Consider the following 18,538-nt stretch of genomic DNA (forward strand, 5'->3'; position numbering starts at 1 on the left):
TATTTATTTATTTTTTTTTTTTTTTTTTTGAAGTCTCACTCTGTTGCCCAGAGTGGAGTAGAGTGGTATGATCTTGGCTCATTACAACCTCTGCCTCCCAGGTTCAAATGATTCTCCTGCCTCAGCCTCCTGAGTAGCTGGAATTATATGAACCCGCCACCATGCCTGGCTCATTTTTGCATTTTTTTAGTAGAGATGGGGTTTCACATGTCCAGGCTGGTCTCAAACTCCTGACCTCAAGTGATCCACCCGCTTCAGCCTCCCAAAGTGCTGGAATTACAGGCATGAGCCACCACGCCTGGCCCAAAATATATTATTTTTCTTATATAAAGTGTATATAGAGTGAAGCTTACTTTGGGGGTTACATGTGTAAAAGCCTGAGTTTTAGAGTAACTTTGTTATTTTTTCTGAAGAAATAATGCATTTTGAACTATAGTCAACCTGTTTCATCTACCCTGTCAGCTGGTGAGATGCATTAGCTTATAAAAGAATAACTTTGGGAATGGCTATGGCTGATGATAATGTATACCACTGTATTTTTCACTCTTATCTTAGAGGCTCCCTTTCTATAAATCTTAACTTGTCCACTGCTTAACCTGTGACAAGCAGAAGCAAAACCTGGGCTCAGGTGATGGCTGCCAACTAGTTCTATAATTCTGCACAAACCATTTTACCTAATTGGGCCTCCATCAATTTTTCATTTGCAAGAAAAGGAAATCTTCCAAATCTTAGCGGGTAACTCAGGACCTCTTTTTTTCAGTGTTGTTTGTTTGTTTGTTTGTTTGTTTGTTTTCAATACCTTTGGGATACAAGTGGTTTTCGGCTACATGGATGCATTATATAGTGGTGAATGCTGAGATTTTAGTCACTCATCAACCAAGTAGTGTACATTGTACCCAATATGTAGCTTTTTATTCCACACCTCCCTCCCACCTTCCCTCTTGTATGCCTTTGCATACTTACAGCTTAACTCCCACTTATAAGTGCGAACATATGGTATTTGATTTTCCATTCCTGAGTTACTTCACTTAAAATAATGGCCTCTAGCTCCATTCAAGTAGCTGCAAAAGACATTATTTTATGACTGAGTAGTAGTCCATGGTGTATACATACCACCTTTTCTCTTCTCTTCTCTCCTCTACTCTCCTCTCCTCTCTTCTCTTCTTTTCTTTTTTTTTTTTTTTGAGATGGAATTTCGCTGTGTCACCAGGCTGGAGTGCAGTGGCATGATCTCCGCTCACTGCAAGCTCTGCCTCCCCGGTTCAGGCAATTCTCCTGCCTCAGCCTCCCAAGTAGCTGGGACTACAGGCGCACGCCACCAAGCTCAGCTAATTTTTGTATTTTTAGTAGAGACAGGGTTTTACCATGTTGGCCAGGATGGTCTCGATTTCTTGACCTCATGGTCTGCCTGCCTCAGCCTCCCAAAGTGTTGAATTACAGGCATCAGCCACCGTGCCCAGACCATAACACGTTTTCTTTATCCACTCTTGTCAACAGGCATTTAGGTTGGTTCTATATCTTTACAATTGTGAATTGGGCTGTAATAAGCATACATGTGCGTGTGTCTTTTTCACATAATGACTTATTTTCCTTTTGGTAGTTACCCAGGAGTGGGATTGCTGGATTGAATGGCAGATTTAGTTCTTTGAGTAATCTCCATACTGCTTACCATAGAGGCTGTACTAAAATACATTCAAACGTCTCCACTAGCAGTGTTTAAGTATTTCCTTTTAACCACATCCATGCCAACATCTATTTATTTTTTTAAGGCCATTTTTTATTATGGCCATTCTTGCAGAGGTAAGATGGTATTTCATTGTGGTTTTAATTTGCATTGCCCTGATGATTAGTGATGTTGAGTATTTATTTCATGTCTGTTGGCCATTTGTGTATCTTCTTTTGAGAAATATGTTCATATCATTTGCCAACTTTCTGATGGAATTATTTAGATATTTTCTTGCTGATTTGTTGAAGTTCTTTGTAGATTCTGGACACCAGTCATTTGATGGATTTATAGTGTGCAAATGTTTCCTCCCATTCCATTGGTTGTTTACTCAGCTAATTATTTCTTTTCTTGTGCAGAAGCTTTTTAATTTAGGCGTGTCCCATTTGTTTATTTTTGTTTTTGTTGCATTTACTTTTGGGATCTTAGACATGATAATGGGGTATTAGTCACGAATTCTTTGCCTAGGCCAAGGTCCAGAAGAGTTTTTCCAATGTTATCTTCTAAAATTCTTATGATTTCAGGTCTTACATTTAAGTCTTCAATCCATCTTGAGTTAATTTTTGCATAAGATGAGAGCTGAGGATCCAGTTTCATTCTTCTATATGTGGATTGCCAGTTTTCCCAGCAACATTTATTAAATAGGATGTCCTTTCACCAATTTATGTTTTTGTATGCTTTATCAAAGGTTACGTAGTTGGCTGTACATATTTGGAACTATTTCTGAATACTCTATTCTGTTCCATTGGTCTATGTACCTACTTTTATATCAATACCATGCTGTCTAGATAACTATTGCCTTGTGTTACAACTTGAAGTTTGGTAATTCAATGCCTCCAGATTTGTTCTTTTTGCTATGGCTTAAGAACAAGTCTTTAGTTATTCAAACTACTTTTTTGGTTTTATATGAATTTTATGATTGTTTTTTGAATTCTCTGAGAAATGTTGTTGGTGTTTTAATGGGAATTGCATTGAATCTGTATATTCCCTTGGGCAGTGTGGTTATTTTCACAACAGTGATTCTTCCAATCCACGAGCATAGGATGTGTTTCCACTTGTTTGTGTCATCCGTCATTTCCTTTATCAGTCCTTCGTCTCCTTGGTTAAGTTTATTTCTAGGTATTTAATTTTTTTCAGCTTTTGTAAAAGGAATTAAGTTCTCGATTTGATTCTGAGTTTGATCATTATTAGTGTCTATTAATGCCACTAATTTGTGCACATTGATTTTGTAAATTGAAACTTTACTGAATTCATTTATCAGATCTAAGAGTCTTTTAGATAACTCTTTAGAGTTTTCTAGGTATATGATCATATAATCAGTGAACAGTGACAGTTTGACTTCCTCTTTTTCTAAGTATATGATCATATCGTCAGTGAACAGTGATAGTTTGACTTCCTCTTTTCCAATTTGGATGCCCTTTATTTCTTCCTTTTGCCTGATTGCTTTGGCTAGGACTTCCAGTATTACGATGAATAGAAGTGGTGAAAGTGGGCATCCTTGTCTTTTTGCAGTTATCAAGGGTAATGCTTTCAACTTTTCCCCATTCAGTGTGAAGTTGGCTGTGGGTGTGCCATATATGGACTTCATTAATTTGAGATAGTCCCTTTGCCTAGTTTGTTGAGGGTCTTTTATCATAAATGGATGCTAGATTTTATCAAATATTCTTGCTGCATCTATTGAATTGCTCATTTGGTTTTTAATTCTGTTTATTAACATACTTAATTTTCATTACACTTTCTTAAAAATATGGAACATACTTATTATAACTATTTTAATGGCCTGATTTATAATTCTATTACTGAATCTATTCTGGGTAAATTTCAATTGATTTGCTATTTCTCATTATTATGGTTTATATTTGATTATTTGCATACCTTAAAATTTTTGATTGGATATTGAACATTGTGACTTTTACATTTGTAGGTGCTAGATATTTTTACATACCTATGAATATCCTCAAGTTTTGTTCTGTGATGCAATTAAGTTTCTTTAAAAAACAGTTTGTTACATTGGGGTCTTCCTTTTCAGTTTACTAGGAAAAATGAAAGTTACATTTAATGCAGGGCTAGATTTACCCACTACAGGGTCAAAACCCTTTATGAATAGTCTACTTAATGACATGTGAATAGTGTGGGTTTTTAATAACTAGCTATGTAAAACAGGAAGTATTCCTGACCTTGTGTGGGTTCTCAAAATTGTTCTAATACTTCTATGTGATTGCTAGCCTAGACTCTGGGAATTTCTTTTTTTTTTTTTTTTAATTATATTTTAAGTTCTAGGGTACATGTGCACAATGTGCAGGTTTATTACATATGTATATATGCTGTCTCTTATACACATCTAGATGTGTATAAGAGACAGGTGTGAGATGATATCTCATTGTGGTTTTGATTTGCATTTCTCTGATGGCCAGTGATGATGAGCATTTTTTCGTGTGTCTGTTGGCTGCATAAATGTCTTCTTTTGAGAAGTGTTTGTTCATATCCTTTGCCCACTTTTTCATGGGGTTGTTTGACTTTCTTCTTGTAAATTTATATAAGTTCTTTGTAGATTCTGCATATTAGCCCTTTGTCAGATGGGTAGATTGTAAAAATTTTCTCCCATTCTGTAGGTTTTCTGTTCACTCTGATGGTAGTTTCTTTTGCTGTGCAGAAGCTCTTTAGTTTAATTAGATCCCATTTGTCAATTTTGGTTTTTGTTGCCATTGCTTCCAGTGTTTAAGTCATGAAGTCCTTGCCCATGCCCATATCCTGAATGGTATTGCCTAGTTTTCTTCTATGGTTTTTATGGTTTTAGGTCTAACATTTAGGTCATTAATACATGTTGAATTAATTTTTGTATAAGGTGTAAGAAAGGGATCCAGTTTCAGCTTTCTACATATGGCTAGCCAGTTTTCCCAGCATCATTTATTAAATAGGGAATCCTTTCCCCATTTCTTGTTTTCATCAGGTTTGTCAAAGATCAGAGGGTTGTAGATGTGTGGTATTATTTCTGAGGGCTCTGTTCTGTTCCATTGGTCTATATCTCTATTTTGGTGCCAGTGCCATGCTGTTTCGGTTATGGTAGCCTTGTAGTATAGTTTGAAGCTAGGTAACGTGATGCCTCCAGCTTTGTTCTTTTGGCTTAGGATTGTCTTGGCATTGCAGGCTCTTTTTTGGTTCCATATGAACTTCAACATTAGACAGATCAACGAGACATAAAGTTAACAAGGATATCCAGGAGTTGAACTCAGCTCTGCACCAAGCGGCCCTAATAGATATCTGTAGAACTCTCTGTCCCAAATTAACAGAATATACATTCTTCTCAGCACCACATCACACTTATTTCAAAATTGATCACATAGTTGGAAGTAAAGCACTCCTCAGCAAATGTAAAAGAACATAAATTATAACAAACTGTCTCTCAGATCACAGTGCAATCAAACTACAACTCAGGATTAAGAAACTCATTCAAAACTGCTCAATTCCATGGAAACTGAACAACCTGCTCCTGAATGACTACTGAGTACATAACGAAATGAAGGCAAAAATAAAGATGTTCTTTGAAACCAATGAGAACAAAGATACAACATACCAGAATCTCTGGGACACATTTAAAGCAGCATGTACAGTGAAATATACAGCACTAAATGCCCACAAGAGAAAGCTGGAAAGATCTAAAATTGACACCATAACATCACAATTAAAAGAACTAGAGAAGCAAGAGCAAACACATTCAAAAGCTAGCAGAAGGCAAGAAATAACTAAGATCAGAGTAGAATTGAAGGAAATACAGACACAAAAAACCCTTCAAAAAATCAATGAATCCAGGAGCCAGTTTTTTGAAAAGATCAACAACATTGATAGACTGCTAGCAAGACTAATAAAGGAGAAGTGAGAGAAGAATCAAATAGACACAATAAAAAATGATAAAGGGGATATCACCACCGACCCCACAGAAATACAAACTACCATCAGAGAATACTATAAACACCTCTATGTAAATAAACTAGAAAACCTAGAAGAAATGGATAAATTTCTGGACATATACACCCTCCCAAGACTAAAGCAGAAAGAAGTCGAATCCCTGAATAGACCAATAACAGGGTCTGAAATTGAGGCAATAATTAATAGCCTACCAATCAAAAAAAGTCCAGGACCAGATGGATTCACAGCCAAATTCTACCAGAGGTAAAAGGAGGAGCTGGTACCATTACTTCTAAAACTATTCCAGTCAATAGAAAAAGAGGGACTCCTCCCTACCTCATTTTATGAGGTCAGCATCATCCTGATACCAAAGTCTGGCAGAGACACAACAAAAAAGAGAATTTTAGACCAATATCCCTGATGAACATCGATGCAAAAATCCTCAATAAAATACTGGCAAACTGAATCCAGCACCACATCAAAAAGCTTATCCATCATGATCAAGTGGGCTTCATCCCTGGGATGCAAGGTTGGTTCAGCACACGCAAATCAATACACGTAATCCAGCATATAAACAGAACCAAAGACAAAAACCACACGAGTATCTCAATAGATGCAGAAAAGGCCTTTGATAAAATTCAACAGCCCTTCATGCTAAAAACTCTCAATAAACTAGGTGTTGATGGGACGTATCTCAAAATAATAAGAGTTATTTATGACAAACCCACAGCCAATATCATATTGTATGGGCAAAAACTGGAAGCATTCCCTTTGAAAACTGGAACAAGGCAGGGATGCCCCCTCTCAGCACTCCTATTCAACATAGTGTTGAAAGTTCTGGCCAGGGCAATCAGGCAAGAGAAAGAAATAAAGGGTATTCAATTAGGAAAAGAAGAAGTCAAATTGTCCCTGTTTGCAGATGACATGAGTGTATATTTAGAAAACCCCTTCGTCTCAGCCCAAAATCTCCTGAAGCTGATAAGCAACTTACAGCAAAGTCTCAGGATACAAAATCAATGTGCAAAAAATCACAAGCATTCCTATACACCAATAACAGACAAACAGAGAGCCAAATCATGAGTGAACTCCCATTCACAATTGCTTTAAAGAGAATAAAATACCTAGAAATCCAACTTACAAGGCATGTAAAGGATCTCTTCAAGGAAAACTACAAACCACTGCTCAACGAAATGAAAGAAGACACAAACAAATGGAAGAACATTCTCTGCTCATGGACAGGAAGAATCAATATCATGAAAATGGCCATACTGCCCAAGGTAATTTGTAGATTCAAAGCCATCCCCATCAAGCTACCAATGACTTTCTTCACAGAATTGGACTCTGGGAATTTCTTTGTATGCATACTCAAGGGGCCCTCTGTAGATATCCAGAACTCTCCTCCACTATAGCTATCTCATTACTGGACCTCTGTTCTGCAAACTCTAGTTTGTTTTCTTCCTCAAATACTAATTGTCTCTCCACAATTTACAGAGACCACTAGTTTCTCTGAATTTCACCTCCTTGCTCTGTGATATAAGGCTTTCTTCAGTCAGTAAATCAACCAATCTTAGGAAATGCCTCAGTTTTGCCACATTTCTTAGTTATATCGCTTTCTGCTACTGATGTCCAATGACTGAAAATTATTGTTTGATATATTTTGTGTAATTTTATAGTAGTTTTAGTTGGGAGAGAAAATCCAATCTCTATTACTTCATCTTAGTTAGAACTGAAAGTTCTAAGCAACATATAATAGTATTATATCTTAGTAAAGAATGTTTCAAGGTTTAGAAATATAGTAAAAGTAAAGTTAGAATGATATTTATTTACCAGGAATTTAATATTTTGAAAGAGTACTTAATATGTTTATAGAACTTCTGAATTACCGTTTTGTTGTTGTTGTTGTTGTTGTTGTTGTTTGTTTGTTTCTTTGTTTTTTCAGGGGATTCAGGCAGTTGAACTCATTAGAAAATATCTAGAAAAAAAAATTAAAATATGGAAGTCTAAAATCTAGGATGAAAATTAACGACTACTTACCACAATCATGAAAAACTTTTACAGTTTCACCTCACCTAACAACAAATATAGTCATTTTAAATAAATTTGTAAAAATTGTACTTTAATCTTATGAATCAAACTTTAGAGATTATTAGTAATGCAAATTCACAGCTCAAGGTCATGTTGTTTTTCTTTAACCGAATCACAGTTATTTTTCTTTAACTAAAACAGATTGTGTATGCGTAATGCTAAACTTGGTTCAGTTTTATTTCAACAGCTAATACGGGAGAAGGGCTACTATGAAGGCTCAAAGCACAGTTGCTTTTGATTAACATGCTATAACAATTCTGCAAAAAATGCAAGAATAAGTACTGTTCATTTGGACTCCAATAGCATTTAAGATATACGAAATCTTTGATTATTGGAATGGAATGTTTCTTCTTCTTCTCAGGTACCAGAGGTTAGTGTACCAGGGTAAGAGGTGAAAATTTAAGGCAGGGGCTCTGAAATTGGGTTTGGGAAGTGTGTTAAGCAGAGCGTGCCCCAAAAGATGATCATGGACTAATTCCTGGAGTCTGTGAATGTATTAAGTTATATGGAAAAACAAACTTAGTAGATATAATTTAAGTTATTATTTAGAGACCTTAAAATGAGAAGATAATGCTGGATTATGTGAATGGGCCAAAATGAACCCTTAAAATCAGATAACTAGAGAGTTTCAAAGCATAATCAAGAATCCAACGTTACTGGTTTGATTATGGAGGAATCTGCATGATGAAGAATATAGGTGGCCTTAAGATAGGCTCCCAGCAGGCATCAGAAAAGAAACAGGGACTTCAGCCCCATAGCTGCAGGGAACTAAAATCTGTAAGAAGAAAAAAAGGAATGCTCTTGGAAGCAAATTATTCCTTAGAGCTTCAAAAAAGGAGTACATTCTAGCTGACACCAGGATTTTGGTCTGTGAAACTCTAAGCAGAGGATCCAACTGGGATACACTTTACCTGGACTTCTGACCTATGGAACTGTCAGATAAAATTGCAATGCTTTAAGCTGCTAAATTAGTAGTGACTTGATATGGGCAACAGTAGAAAACTAATATGACAGTTTTTTATAATAAAAGTTGTTAAATATAAGCATGTGTGTGTTTGTGAATGTGCATATGTATGTGTACATTCATTCATAGGTGTGCATTACACTTTGACAAATAATGTATTCCAAAAAATATTTTTCATGTAATTTATTCTTAGTAGAGTATTCTAAAAGGTAGTATAATAGTATTGTCCGAGATACGCAAACTGTGAAGCTTAGACGAGGAGACAATCCATGCTTTTAAAATTACTGCTAGCTTTCTGATCCTTCTTTTGATAAGAATCCTTTTTATTTTGGGAAAATTCATGTGTAGACACACACACAAACACATGAGGATTTAATGAGTTTCATATTATGCAAATGCAAATGAAAATCATACTCCATAATGGGCGTTTTGCCAAATAATGAATAAGGTTGATATACTGAGAATTAGTTGTCTGTCTGTTTCTACTTGAGTAAATTCCGAAAATATTGAAAGGAGGTGTGGGGAAAAACTGGTTCATTTCTTATGTCAAAATTATAGCACGAATTGGAACCTTTCATACAGACACATAAGAAATAGTGGAAAGCATCCCTAGGGCCTCTGCAACATATAATCCAGCTGGGGAACTAAGCAAGAGGCTGTTTATATGAGAATATCTGTTGAAGTGGCAGGGTCAATGAACACTAGGAGCTACTATGGCTGGTAGTAAATTTTTAGTTGCTTACTGACTTAATGTAACTTATATTTTTGAACACTATTATGTGTGAAACACTGTTCTAAATGCTGGAAGTAGATAAGTAAATAAACAAAGATCTGTGCTTTCATCATGCTTCTATACTTGAATGAAGATTGTATGATAAAGAATATCATCAATGAGTAAATTATATAGCATGATAGAAGATCATAAGTGCCATGCAAAAAATAAAATGTAGAGTAAAGGGGTTTGGGAGTGCCAAAGGCAACACTCTTTTCCAGGATACTTACAAGGACTATTGTCTCACCTTCTTCAAATACTTGCCCAAATGTCACATTATCAGTAAAACCTTCCCTACCTGCCATATTTAAAATTGCAACTTTTGTAGCCCCAAACAAATCACTGAGACAAGTGAATGAAATTTTCTGATTGGTTTGATTCCTCTTCTAAAGCTCAGGTGGGTCTACTGTCTTTCAAATGCATTAGCTATGTTGGATAGGGATGCATAACTACTGAAACCCAGGATATTACTACGAAGAATTAGGAAGAATGAATGCATGCTGACCAAAACAAGCAAACGTCAACGTCTTGAATCTACAGGGAAGGAAATAATACAGTTTCCAGCAAGCTGGCTAGTTGATCTAAAAGGTGGATGTTTGGGATACGTAAGAATTCTCCAAATATTTTCAAGTTTACAAAATTGGGATAAAACTGGGGACACACTAGTTTTCACACTATCCATAAAAAGTCCACAATTAAGTAAAATGTAAATATTATATATATCAGTTATATAAAATAATATATATTATATATACAATACATATATGAATTATCTAGATACTGACAAGATCAACTGCTTTTATTAATGGTTGTATAGACCATTTTATATAATTTTGAGTAAACTAGTTGGTTTATTTAGCTCTATCTGCAAAATTTGTTAAGAATATTCTCTCAGTTATCAACAGGTAATATCTGAAATATATCAAGTAAAACATCAAGAAGAGAATTGTTACTTTTTAAATTCCAAAAATTTGAGAAAAAGGCATCTGTTATGTGCTATTGAGATACACAGGCAATTAGTGTGCAGGAATTTATTCTACATGTATATAAATATATATATGGCTTGCATTGGTTTGGCATATCCTAATTTTACCTTGATGCAGCAGTAAGTCAGTTAACTGTAAGTCAAGGATTCTCAAACTAGAGGAATTGAAAACCTTTAAATTTTCTGCTAACTGCAAAACTCTGTGTGTGTGTGTGTGTGTGTGTGTGTGTGTAAGTATGTTTGTGTGTGTATGCATGAGCATGTGTTTGTGGATAGGCATTATTTGGAGGGAAAAAGGGCCTATGTCTTTTATTAGGTTTTCACAATTCCAAATTAGGTTAAATTAGGTTAAAAACACTGCTTTATAATGTATGAGAAACAAATAAAAAAGCTTTTTAGTTTCTCAATCACCAAAACTATATTCTTGGATGGAATTAATAAAGAGTTCATGCCCTGGAGAGAATGGACACAGAAGTTACCCTTATATCAACAGCTCCCACTGTTCAATGTGGTAGAGTTGGTATTTCAAATACAGTCTATCAAAAAGTTCATGTTTTTTTTTTTTTCCCAACTACGCCATGGGGTTTCCCCACAGAAATGAAATAATGTCAGTATATACACCAACATCTATTCACAGCATCCACTATTTATACTACTTTGTTACACATGTAGGAGGTCAGATGAATAAAACAAATATATTTAACCAGAAAAAATATGTGTGGCTGGAAAAAGAAAACTGGCCACATTTATAATTATTTTGAAATATAATGAATTAAATTATTGTATTATTTCAAAATTTAATATAGCAGGGTAAGAAAAGTGTCTGTGTATGTGTGCTGGTAGGTACGGGAAGAGTGCATGAAGCAGAGGAAGTCAGAATTCAAGCAGAGTTACGATGCCAGTGTCCAGAGTTAGAATGTAAATGGGTGGTCTGGCACTTGGTGTCGGATCCAGAGTAGTGTAAGAAGAGTATCCACACCAACGAGTAAGCAAGCAGCTGAATATAGGATGTTGGAGCCTGAGAGGGGTAAGAAAGGTATCAGTGTAGAGGAAGAGGTGGTGGTAGTACCGAGAAAATAGTTACATACCAGGGGATTAATCAAGTATATATTACGGGCAATGGGGGTTAGGTTTCTCAGTTTCCTGAGACAAGACTTGCAAATAAGGGAAAAGAGAAAACTAGATGAAATCTGTTTTGTTGGAATGTAATTGGAGGTATTGCAGGCATTACCCATGGTTTTCAATGTTTATACAACCGCGCATCCATTGAGAACAATGCAGCATTACCCTGGGGCTATTTTTGCTAGGGTAGTCAGAATTCTACCATGACCCGCAATGAATCACTCCCTTTTACAATACCTCCCCCGACTGTGGGCAGAACCTGTTGGCAGAACTATATATGAGAGCATATCACCCCCCTGAAGACATTTAGATTATATCATATAACAAGGTGAAGAAATGTTATAGGTGTAATTAAAGTCACAAATCCATTGGCTTTAAGGTAATAAAAGTCAGGTTATTCTTTGCGGGTTTGACCCAGTTAGGTGACCTTGTATTACGGGCTGAATTGTTTCCCATCAGAATTCATATATTGAAGTATGAAACCCCAGTACCTCAGAATGTGGCTGTATTTAGTAATAGGGACTTTTAAAAGGTAATTAAGATAAATGAGGTCATTAAAATTGGGCCCTAGTCCAACCTGATTGGTACCCTTATAAGAAAAGGGATTAAGACATACAGAAAGACGCCAGTGATTCATCTGTGCACAGAGAAAAGACCATTTGATGAAACAGTGAGAAGGCAGCCATCTGTAAGCCAAGGAGAGAGGCATCAGAGGAAACCAATCTTGACAACTCCTATTGGACTTTTAGCTTCCAAGACCATGAGATATAAAATTTTATTAAGCATATTAGTCTGTGATATTTTGCTATGGCAGCCCTAGCAAACTAATACACTTTTAAAAAAGGGTCTAGGGATGAGACTCAAAGCTACAGTAGGTGCTTTTCTAATAACCTTGAAAAACCATGTTATGGAAAGAGTCATGGGCAAGTTATGAAAGGCGGCCTTTGGGAATTGAAGAGTTCAGGTTAACAGCAGCAAGGAAATATGTTCAGCCAACAACCAGTGCAATTGGAAGAGAACTCTGAGCTTAAAATATAGCCCTAACTGACACCTCTATTTCAATCTGGTGAGACACTGAGCAGGTAAGCCTTGCCTGAAACATGAAAGCATGGAAATTATAAGAAAATAAATGTACATTATTTTAAGCCATTGCTTGTATTAATGTGTTATGCAGCAATAGAAAAGTAATCCAACTGCCAAAGATACATGACACTGAGTCTAACAAAAAAACCAAACTGAGTAGCACTGTACAAAATAACTACCTACATTTTTTCATAATGTCACAGGCATAAAAGTAAAAGAAACACAAAATGAATCTTCCCAGTTCAAAGAGTCTAAACTGACATGAGAAACAAATACAACATGAGCTTCCAAAATGGTACCTTTTGTGATTAAGAAAAAAACAAAACAAAACAAACAAACAAACAAAAACCCATTATTGAGACACTTGTTGAAATTTGATTGTAGTTTGAGGATTAAATGGTAGTGAAGCATCCATGTTAATTTCTTGATTTTGATGATTGCATTTTGGTTTTGTTGGGGAATTTATTTTTAACACAGAGAAAACTAAAAGGGCTATAATATGTTAGTGACTTATTGATTTGTTTGGAAATAAAGTATTTATACTATACCTGCAATTTTCTGTAAATGTGAGATCGTTTGAAAATTAAAAATATAAGGCCGGGCGCGGTGGCTCAAGCCTGTAATCCCAGCACTTTGGGAGGCCGAGACGGGCGGATCACGAGGTTAGAAGATCGAGACCATCCTGGCTAACCCGGTGAAACCCCGTCTCTACTAAAAAATACAAAAAACTAGCTGGGCGAGGTGGCAGGCGCCTGTAGTCCCAGCTACTCGGGAGGCTGAGGTAGGAGAATGACGTAAACCCGGAAGGCGGAGCTTGCAGTGAGCTGAGATCTGGCCACTGCACTCCAGCCTGGGCCACAGAGCAAGACTCCGCCTCAAAAACAAAAACAAACAAACAAAAAAAAAATTAAAAATATACATACTGAAAACATGTCTGTTTTTTTCATTAAAATTATGTCACACTTAGAATTAGGATTAAATGGTAGTGAAGCATCCATGTTAATTTCTTGATTTTGATGATTGCATTTTGGTTTTGTTGGGGAATTTATTTTTAACACAGAGAAAACTAAAAGGGCTATAATATGTTAGTGACTTATTGATTTGTTTGGAAATAAAGTATTTATACTATACCTGCAATTTTCTGTAAATGTGAGATCGTTTGAAAATTAAAAATATAAGGCCGGGCGCGGTGGCTCAAGCCTGTAATCCCAGCACTTTGGGAGGCCGAGACGGGCGGATCACGAGGTTAGAAGATCGAGACCATCCTGGCTAACCCGGTGAAACCCCGTCTCTACTAAAAAATACAAAAAACTAGCTGGGCGAGGTGGCAGGCGCCTGTAGTCCCAGCTACTCGGGAGGCTGAGGTAGGAGGAGAGGCTGAGGCAGGAGAATCGCTTGAACCCAGGAGGCTGAGGTGGCAGTGAGCCGAGATTGCGCCATTGCACTCCAGCCTCGGCAACAAGTGAGAAACTCTGTCTCAAAACAAAAACAAACAAAACAAAACAAAACAAAAATTATCTCTGCAAAGGAGTCAAAATTTAATTGTGTCAAACTGTGAAATAATTTATCCCCTAGGGTGTTATTAAAAACAATGGAGCAATCAGTGCATAATAAGTGCAGCCTACCATCTGTGTATAATCAATGAAAGAGACAGTCAAAGAGAATCCCGATGAAGCCATTGCCATTCCGTGGGTGACTGTGGTCACACACCAAGGCTGAGCTTTCTTAGGAACAATATTAAGGGCTTTATGTTCTATGTGGAGATAACATACCTCAATAAATTAGTACGCCAATCAATTAAAAAATAAACTACAACAGCTTTTGGGAAATCAGTTATCCAGCATTGCCACAAAGTGCTATCTAAAATGTTCAGTTTTCAAAAAAACTGTGAGACATGCAGAGAAACAGGGAAGTTTAACTCATACACAGAAAAACATAAGGAAACAGGCCTGTCATTAGAAGTGGTCCTTAAGAAATGCTCAAAAGAGACTTTCAGGTTGGAAATAAAAATACTCTAGACAGTAACTTGTAGCCATATCAAGCTATAAAGATCTCTGGTAATATATATACACTGGCAAATACAAAAAGCAGTATTACTGTAATTTTGGTTTGAAATTCTACTTTATTTGTAAATAATTTAAAGGTAGACATAGACATAAATATATGATAATGAATACATGATGCATAAAGATGTATTTGTAACATTAGCGACATAAAAATAGGACAGAGCTGTTTAGGAGTAGACTGTATGCATTTTGAGTTAATTTGGCATCATTTCAAAAGAGAGTGCTATAATTTTAGAATATTGTTTGTAATCCTCAGGGTAACTACAAATAAAGAATATATGAACATTAACACAAGCTGACAGAAATTAAGCTATCTGAGAAGCAGAAAGAAAATTAATGAAGAAAAATTAACAGAGCCTCAGAAAAATGGAGACACAATTAAGGGTCCTAACATTGGTAAAACGAGACTGGTAGAAAGAGAGCAGAGAAAGGAGCAAAAATAGACTTTAAAAAAATAAGGGCTAAATAGTTCCTTAATTTGTTGAAAAAAGTTAATCTATACATCCAAGAAGCTCAACAGAATCTATGTAGAATAAACAGAAAGAGATTCACACCTAGCTATATTATGATAAAAATGCTAACAGACTAGTCAAAAGACAAAATTTTGAAAGAAGAGAAAAATGACTTGTCACTTATAAAACAATCTTAAGGAAACTGACACTTCATTTTAGAAATGAAGCAGCCCACAGGGCATCGAGAAGACATATTCAAATTACTGAAAGAAAAAGAATACAATCAACCAATAATTCTACAATCAGCAGTACTAGTCTTACAACATTAAATAGAAATAAAAATATTCCTAAAATAGAAAAAAAAAAAACCTAATAGAACTTTTTGCTAGAAGAGGTACCATAGAATAAATAATAAAGGAAGGTCTTCAGGCTGATAATTTCTCCAGACAATATTTCAGTTACACACACACACACACACACACACATACACGAATATAGATAAAGGCAATTATGTAGTTATACAAGACATAATAAATATACACTTCTTCTTTGTTTATTCTTTTAAATGATTTGGCAAGTAATTTTTTAAAATAGTATATATATAATTGTGTTGTTAGGCCTCTGACATACAGAAATATATTTGCCAAAATCATTACAAATGATGTGAAGAGGTACAAAGCAGTATTGAAGGATTATAAGGGAATATTATGAGCGTTATATGCCAATGAACTAGATATTGAAGGTAAAATACACAACTAGCTACAATAGAAAGATACTAATTCCAAAACTTAACAAAGAAGAAACAGAAAATCTAAATAAATATTTCACTAAAATAGAGAAAAAAAAAAAAAAAAAAAAAAGCCCTGCCCCAGGTGGCTCACTGGGGATTTCTAATAAATGTTTAAAGAAAAATTAATATCAATACTCAGAAACTCTCCTAAAATATAGAAAAGTTTAAACATTTCCCAACTCATTCAGTGAGGCCACTTTTACCATGATGCTAGAAAATAGAAAGCTACAAACCACTATATATTATGAATTACACATGCAAAAGACCTCAAGAAAAAAACTAGCAAAATGAATCCGTCAACATATAAAATGGATTACACACCAGTGACAAGTGGGATTTATCTCAGGATTGGAAAAGTATTTCAATATGTGAAAACCATTAATCTAATATACCAACATACCTTATCATTAGAGTAAAGGATATGAACTACACAATAATCTCAATAGATGAAATAAAGCATTTGAAAAAATCCAACACTCGTTCATGAAAAAAAAAAAAAACACTCAATGAAGTTGAAATAGAAGAAAACATTCTCAATCTGATAAAAAGCATCTACAAATCTCTCAGCTAACATCATACTTAGTGGTCAAAGTCCTAATGCTATCCCACTGAGATGAGGGACAAAATAAGACAAGATAAGAATGTCCACTTTATTTATTTATTTATTTATTTATTTATTTATGTATTTATTTTTGAGATGGAGTCTCGCACTGTTGCCCAGGCTGGAGTGCAGTGGCACAATCCCGGCTCACTGCAACCTCCGCCTCCTGGGTTCAAGCAATTCTCCTGCCTCAGTCCACACTAGCAGCTGGGATTACAGGCGCGTGCCACCACACCTGGCTGATTTTTGCATTTTTAGTAGAGACGGAGTTTCACCATGCTGGCCAGGCTAGTCTTGAACTCCTGACCTCAGGTGATCCATGGGCCTCGGCCTCCCAAACTGCTGGGATTACAGGCGTGAGCCACCACCCCAGGCCAAGAATGTCCACTCTTGACACTTCTTTACAAAACCTTATTGGAGTTCTTAGCCAGGGAGATTAGGAAATAACTAACTAACTAACTAAATAAATAAATAAATATCTTGGAAAGAAAAACATAAACCTATCTCTACTTGTGGATGACATCATCTTGTACATAGAAAATACTAAGAATTAATTAAATACTAATAAATCTTGTAATCTAATATATTAAGTCATCAAGGAAGCAGGGCACAAGATCTACACACAAATTTCAAATGTATTTCCAAACACTGGCAATGAAGAATCTGAAAATGAAAGTATGAACACAATAACATATTTCATGGTTTGATTTATATGTGATATACAGTGCAAGCAAACCATAGAGATAAAAATTAGCCAAGTGGTTTCCTAGGGCTGGGGGGATAGGAGGAAATGTGGAATTACTGCTAGATAGGATAGAATATCTTTTGGGAATGTGGAAAATGTTATAAAAGTGATTGTGCTGATGATTGCAAAACTCTGTGAATACAGTTGTCCCTTGGTACCCATGGGCGCATTGGTTCCAGGACCCCTGAAAATATAAAAATCTCAAATGCCTATCCCCTTTATATAAAATGGCATAATATTTGCAAATAACACACATGCTCCCATATACTTCAAATTATCTCTAGATTATTTAAAATACCTATTATAAATACCATGTAATTAGTTGTTATACTGTGTTGTTTTTATTTGTACTATTTTAATTGTCATATAGTTATTATTTATTTTTATTTAAAAATATTTTCAATCTGGGGTTTGTTAAATTGAGGATGTAGAACCTGTGGACACAGAGATCAAACTGTTTACTAAAAACATTAAACACAAGTGAGTAACACTTTAGGTGGGTAAATTACATGTCACGTGAATTATATCACAATTAAGCTATTACAAAAAATAACTTCAAATAGCATCTTTATTTCTGAGTTGTCTAAAACTTCACTTAATATACAGATGAAACATTATTATTGACATCTTTAACAGTATTGTTAACTCACAAATATTATAAAATATCATATTTAAGGTTGTTAAATTGCTATTCTACACTGTGGATGAACAATTTGCAGTACTAGCAATTTATATATTTTTAAACATTCATCAATGTTATTTAAAAAGCTTTCATGTGCTGTACAGGAAGAAGGGGTGAGTCTGGGAAGAAGGGATGCAAGACCTCGGAAGTATGCCAACATATAAAACCCCAAGTCAAAAGGACAAACAGTACACTTGTCTTGCAAGTCACTCCCTTGGCCCTCTTCTAAGTGTACCTTTCTCCCTTTTGTTCTTGCTCTAAAGCTTTTTAATAAACTTTCATTCTTGCCCTAAATCTTACCTTGCTCTCTCCTTCTGCCTTATGTCTTCTTGGTTGAATTATTTATTCTGAGGAGGCAAGAATTGAGGTTACTGCAGACCCACATGGATTTGCCACCAGTAACATTAATAGCTTTTAAATGATATACTAGTTGTAACCAGCTTATTCCAAGGCTTTTGCAGAGGAAAACCTATGTTTAACTGTTGATGTCTCTGTAGTATTCTCATAATGGAAATATCACATCTGTTTACTCAAAGTAAACAAAGACAGAACAGAATAAACC

Source organism: Mandrillus leucophaeus, unplaced genomic scaffold, assembly GCF_000951045.1.
Source record: "Mandrillus leucophaeus isolate KB7577 unplaced genomic scaffold, Mleu.le_1.0 Scaffold743, whole genome shotgun sequence".
Lineage (NCBI taxonomy): Eukaryota > Metazoa > Chordata > Mammalia > Primates > Cercopithecidae > Mandrillus > Mandrillus leucophaeus.